We start from the raw sequence: 6,053 nt of genomic DNA, 5'->3' as shown, positions 1-6,053 counted from the left end.
AACCCGCCTCCTAGAGCGCCGCGGCCGCCAACCACAGAGGAGAGCCGCCGGCAGCCAGAGCGTCTCCCGTTTCTACCAAAAAGCTGTCCTTATCTCTGGCGCCCCCGTTGATTGCCCGGGAACCTGGGGCAGGTTTGGGTTGGGATTTCGCGAGGAGTGGGCAGGACCAAACCGAGACGGAGGCGGGGCGTCGTCTGAGGTTCCAAAATACCTGCATTTTGAGGAGTATACTCTTCTTTTTTTTCTTTTTTTGGTTTTTCGAGACAGTTTCTCTGTGTAGCTTTGGAGCCTGTCCTGGCACTTGCGCTGGAGACCAGGGTGGTCTCGAACTCACAGAAATCTACCTGCCTCTGCCTCCTGAGTGCTGGGATTAAAGGCGTGCACCACCAAGGACCGGAGGGGACTATACTCTTAAGAACTACTGAGTGACCATGCGCCCAATACTTCCAAGACTTGAACTCTTACAACTTTACGAATAAGATTTTATTACCTTCATTCCACGTAGGAGAAAACTGGGGCATAGTTTTCCTCAGGTATAGGCTATTTAAATGATTACCTGGATCTGAGCCTCGACAATCGGGCTTCAGAGCCCAGAATGAACTACATAGAATCTATCATCTCTTGGCAATCTGAACGTTTAGAAACCTTGCCTCTGACAAGTCTTCCAGTAACTGAGCCATTTTATGTAGTCAAAAATTTAAGCTGGGGCCCAGCATAGGGTTATATGCATTAATCCCGGCACTCAGGAGTCAGGGGCAGGTGCACCTCTATGATTTCCAGGCCATGCTAGTCTAGGTAGTGAGTTCCAGGCCATCCAGGGCTCCAAGGTGAGACATGGTAGTACACCATTGTATTCTCAACACTTGGGAGATAGAAGCAGGATGATTAGGAATTCAATGTTACCCTCCAATACATAGCTAGCTTGAGGCCAGCCTAAACTACAGAAGACCCTATCTTAAAGGGGGAGAGAGCTCCAAGGTAGTAGTGATCTACCCCAAAGGACAGAGACAGACTTTAGACCCCGTTTTCTCACGTCTGGGGGCTCTACCGATCAAAGACTTCACAAACGTTTCTAGGAGGAGTCTGGCTGGGAAAGAGGAAGGGCTTCTTGACTTGTCATGAGTGCTGATTTTGTCTCCTCCTGTTTCACCTTTAGCTAAGTCTGGGTCCTCTCTAGACCTCTCTCCTAGTCTATCTGAGCCCCTGAAAATCTATTTACAGAGAAACAAATAATTCCGAAACAGAAAAACACATCAGGGGTATTCTTAGGCATGCCACTTAAACTTCAAGTCTCAGGCCCTTCATCAGAAAAAAAGAATGACACACACCCCCAGAGAAGAATGTGAGGGCTAAATGAGCTAACTATATGTGGTTATAAGGTCCAACAGAAGTGGTGTAACACATCCAAGTTTTCTTAAAATGGGCCTACACCATGGGACAAAGATGGAATTCCTTAGAAGGGTAGTTTTGATTGACTGTAATGCAAAAGTAAGTACAAAATTAGGTTGACAGAATGGAATGTGTTTTCTTTTCTCCCTCCCCCCCCTTTTTTTTTTCTGTACTGATAACGGAACCCAGAGACTTGAGCATGCTAACAAAACCCTTTACCAACGAGCTATAGACCAGCTCTTTTGTTTTGAGACAGGATCTTGCCATGTACCACTGGTCTGCCTGCTACTCACTTTGCCGCAGAGCATGACCTTGAATTTCTAATCCTCCTCCCTCCACCTCCTGAGATGGAATTACAGGCATGTACCACCTCACTTGGCTCCCAAGTGTATATTTTAAAGACATGTTTGTGTTTGGGATGGCCAGCTGTGGGTGACAGTCACAAACCCCACCATTACACTAGCTCTCTGGACCTATAGAGTGGGAGGGAGGAGAGGCAGCAGGAGCAGTTAATTACTCAGCTACACAGGCCTTTCTCCCTCTTTAGACAGTCTTGCAGCTTGAGGATTCAATTCAGAGGGATTTGGTATTGCCATTCAAAGAGGCTGTGAGGCAGTCAGCAGTAAGCTCCAAGGCTGCTACTGGGACAGCTCAGTACCTTTCTCTACTTGATCACCCAACCCGCCTCTTCTGCCACCCTGTCCACAGTGCAGCCTGATGAAGTGAAGCCACACAGAGTTTCCGAGGTGGTAAAGAATAATTTTCAAAAAGTTGCAATTTATGGGGCTGGGAAGATGGTTCAACTGGTAAAGTTCCTCTAGGACCTGGCTCTAAATCCTCAGCACTCATGTAAAAGCCTGGCAAAGTAGTGAGCATCTAAAACCTGGAGGGGCAGAGACAGGCAGATCCCTGAACTCACCGACCTGGCAGCCAACCTAGACAAATCTGGGAGTCCAGGTTCACTGAGAGAGCCTGTCTCAAAAATTAAAGTGAAGATAAGATGGTTCAGTGGTTAAAGTGCAGAATGCTCTTACAGAGGACTCAAGTGTCTAAAAAATAAGTAAATAAAGTGGAGGGGGCTGGAGAGATGGCTCAGTGGTTTAGAGTACATAATGCTCTTTCGAAGGACCCAAGTTCAGTTCCCAGCACTGACATCAGGCAGTTTACAACCACTGCGGCTCCAGGAGATGTGGCATCCTCTCCTGACCTCTGAGTGCACTATATTCACATAAACAAACACACCCACCCACAGACACATACATATAATTTTTTTTACTTTTTCTGTTTTTTTATTTAATTTTTACAAAATTATAATTTCACACACATACATATAATTTTAAAACAAAATTTTTAGCCAGGCGGTGGTGGCGCATGCCTTTAGTCCCAGCACTCGGGAGGCAGAGGCAGGATGATGTCTGTGAGTTCGAGGCCAGCCTGGTCTACAAAAGCTACACAGAGTAACCCTGTCTCAAAAGACAAAAAAAAAATTAAAAAAAAATATAAGTTGGGCATGGTGGCACACAGCTTTAATCCCAGAACTTGGGAAGCAGACGTTAGCAGAGCTCTGAGTTCAAGTCCAGCTTGGTCTACAGAGCAAGTTCCAGGACAGCCAGGGCCGTTACACAGAGAAACCCTATCTCAAAACACCAAAACAAAATAGAAAATAGGAAATAGAAATAAAAAATAACTGTCAAGTAATCAAGGAAGATGCCCAGCATCAATCTCTAGCCTCCACACACACACATGAACACATACATGCATACATACTTAAATACAAGCACATGCCCACACAGTCAGGTAGCATGGTGGCTCACACCTGTAATCTTGGGGCTATCCTGAGCTATAAAAAAAGTAAAATAAAATAAATACTGTTGAAGTTTAAAAACTTATGACTTTCAGCCGGGCGTTGGTGGTGCATGCCTTTAATCCCAGCACTCAGGAGGCAGAGGCGGTGGATCTTTATGAATTCGAAGCCAGCCTGGTCTACAGAGCAAATTCCAGGACAGGCTCCAAAGCAATACAGAGAAACTCTGTCTCAAAAAACAAAACAAAACAAAACAAAACAAAAAACAAAACCAAAAACCTTATGACTTTCAACTATAAAGACGTGGGCTCTGTGTAGCTACTTTAACTGAGTTCTTACCCAACATGCACAAAGCCCTGGTTCAGACCCCAGCACAGAATAAACTAGGCATAATAGCACACAATAGCTGTAATCCCAGCACTCAAAAGGTAAAGGCAGGAAGGATCAGAAAGCTCAAGGCCATTCTTGGCTACACAGCAAGTTTAAGGTCAGCTTGGAACACAGGAGAACCCCACCCCTCCCCATGTCAAATCCTACTGTTCATTAAAACTACCCGAGACAGAGAAAAGTTGCATTCTGTATAATTCCAACCAGATGACTTTCTAGTAAATAGCCCCTGGTCGTGGAAAGGAGCAGAAAGGACACTAGACCTTTAGGACAGTGAAGACCCAAGCTTTGACTTGTTCTCATATCAGCTGGAAAAATGAATGTCTGTGACCACCAGGTACAGTCCTGAGTACATATGTGGGGGGAGGGGTGGCAAAGGGTGTTAGAGAGGGACAGCCATTTAAGCCTGGAACTAAGAATCACTGACACCTCAAAGGCCTAGTCCAACCAGGCCACTACTTGTTGTACTGATCATGTCTGGCACCACCTACCACCTGGCTCCCTAGTGGGCATACTGTCTATTTGCACTCAAGAAGGCAAAAGCTGTTTAGAGTGTGCTCATCTGTATATAGTGAAGGTAACCCTGTAACCTGAGGTATGTATCCCCTGGGAAAGCTGGAACCCCATCAGTAGCTTCCAGCCCACATCCCCAGCTAAGCCATCATATAGGCTGAGTGAATGTGGAAACAGAGGCCAGGAAAAGGTCTACAGGTTTCAAAGCCTGCAGACATTCCCATCCTCTGGTAGGCACCAGGGCTCCCTGAGACACACTTAACTGCCTCCCAAACCTTTAGCCAGACCCAGTGGCTGGGGCTCAGTTCCCCTATGTGGTATAGGTTAGAAACTATATAGTAGTTTCTAACTCTGGGTTTCCCAGACGTCTTTGCATGTGTAGTTCTTCTGGGAGGTTTGTGAAAAGGCCTGAGTGGGGGCTAACGAGCAAGAGATGCAGGCTCTAACATGGCACTTTTCTAAACCACATTCCTCTGGGCCTCGTTTGTCCCACCAGTGTGCATTCGAAAAGGATTACTCTTGGGGAAATCACGTCAACCACCTGTCATTCTTTTCGAAGTTCTCAGGACCCAATAGACCTTGCTCGAGAGTACAATGTAATGGACTTTGGCAGGCAGGGGCAGGGGTATGAGAAGAATGATACTTTGGAGAGACAGGAGAGATGGACCAAGTGGGAAGGGGAGAGAGCCTGAGTCAGCAGGCACCCAGAGAGCAGCAGCAGGCCTTGGATACCAGACTGGGGATCCTTACAAGGCAGTAGTAAGGATAAGTTCTAGAGACTAGTTAGGTGAGAGGTAAGGGCTGAAAGAATAGGGAGGAAATGGGAACAAAACCCACTTACTGGAGTGTATTTGACCAACTTTTGTCTGGCCACCATCATCCCTCTGGAGAAGGCCTTGTACTTACTGTGCCTCACAGGAGCATAAAGTGACCAGGAAGCAGCTAGAAACATTAAGGGTCTCCATTTCTCAGTTGGAAAAACTGGTCACCAACTTGGGAGCAGCCTCTAGCTTGTTCATCTTCTTGGCCTTCAGCACTCCTTAGTCTCTGGCTTCATCTAGCTGAAAGTTCACAGCTGGGCAAACAGCAGCCATATAGGGCCTGCTGGGCAGTAACCTCCAGGTTTCCCCATAAGGGGCTCATTCGCTGAATATTTATTATAAACCAGGCTTTTGAAACAAGGACTCAAATTGACCATCACAAGAAATCCATAAAAGTGCTAATACTATTTTCACTATACCAATAAACAAACTAAAGCTCCTTCAATGACCCGCCAAAGGTGTTATGGTTATTGGGTAGTGTGGTGGTTTGAAAGAAAATGCCACCCAAAGGGAGTGGCACTACTAGGAGGTGTGGCCTTGTTGAAGCAGGTGTGACCTTGTTGGAGGCAATCTTTGAGGTCTCTTTTGTTCAAGTTTCGCTCAGTGTGACATTCGGTCTACTCCTGTTACCTGACTACCAACATGTAACAAGCTCCTTCTCCAGCCCCATGCCTGCCCAGACGCTGCCATGCTCCCTGCCATGATGACAATGAACTAAACCTCTGGACTGCCACCTCAATTAAACTTCTTTTATGGATTACCATGGTCATGGTGCCTCTTCACAGCATAGAAATCCTAACTAAGACAGGTAGGTCAACAAATTGTGTTCAAGCTCAGGGCTGAGTGACCTTAAGAATGACACTTGATATCACTACCCTGGAGGACCCTATGACTAGTATTGGTGTTGAGACTAAGAAGGCATGGGGAAGACACTGGACAAACCAGCTCCCCAGCCTAGCCTTCCTGAACCCCTATGAGACAGGAAGTATATCCCATGGACACTGGTTCTCGTATAGTAGTATTGTAGAACTTTACTATAAACAGTAGCATGAGAAATAGAGAAATCAGGAACATATTTCATTCCTTTTAATGTCTCAACTCACTTTATCCTCACTTAAGCCTTTTTATCCTCAGACCTT

The sequence above is a fragment of the Cricetulus griseus genome, chromosome 7 (genome assembly GCF_003668045.3).
Source record: "Cricetulus griseus strain 17A/GY chromosome 7, alternate assembly CriGri-PICRH-1.0, whole genome shotgun sequence".
Taxonomy (NCBI): Eukaryota; Metazoa; Chordata; class Mammalia; order Rodentia; family Cricetidae; genus Cricetulus; species Cricetulus griseus.
The sequence above is the reverse complement of the archived record's forward strand: the minus strand, read 5'-3'. Positions refer to the sequence as shown.